Source organism: Penaeus monodon, chromosome 20 (genome assembly GCF_015228065.2).
Source record: "Penaeus monodon isolate SGIC_2016 chromosome 20, NSTDA_Pmon_1, whole genome shotgun sequence".
NCBI classification, from domain to species: domain Eukaryota; kingdom Metazoa; phylum Arthropoda; class Malacostraca; order Decapoda; family Penaeidae; genus Penaeus; species Penaeus monodon.
In genome coordinates this window covers 35,342,174-35,342,600 of record NC_051405.1, presented here as the reverse complement: position 1 = coordinate 35,342,600, position 427 = coordinate 35,342,174, and the positions used below count along the sequence as shown (strand labels likewise).

The 427-nt window shown below is 37.2% G+C and overlaps 1 protein-coding gene across 1 annotated transcript in view; it reads left to right on the top strand.

The window, feature by feature from the left end:
• LOC119585982 (spermatogenesis-associated protein 5-like protein 1) overlaps positions 1-427 on the top strand; it is a 21,851-nt gene that overhangs the window by 450 nt on the left and 20,974 nt on the right. The window lies entirely within an intron of this gene.

Sequence of the window (427 nt, the reverse complement as noted above, 5' to 3'; positions counted from 1 at the left end):
TGTGGCTTGAATACAGCCAAAGTTAAACTTAACGTTTGGTAGGAATGCTTGTGAAGTCAACTCTTCTGTTATCGAAAGCTTAATCCGAGAACATGTTTTGTGAAACTACAGGAAAAAAATCCACAAATGACATTGGTAAATCATGCAAATAACAGACCAACAATGACTCTTCTGCAAATCTGAGAAGGCCCCACCCTCCTCATACAGGGATTTCATGAAGATTGATATATTACCTTTCTCTGTTGTGGATCCTGTGTTTGTTTTAGCATGAACTAGACTCCCATTATATTACCCCAGGAGAGATATATTACATCCCAGGTTACTCGGGATCAATTTCCATTTTTAGTTTTTTGGAATAAGTATGTAATTCATTCTTTTAGCTTATCACAGCCACATAATACTGTGGCTGGTAACAAATTCAGGTGTG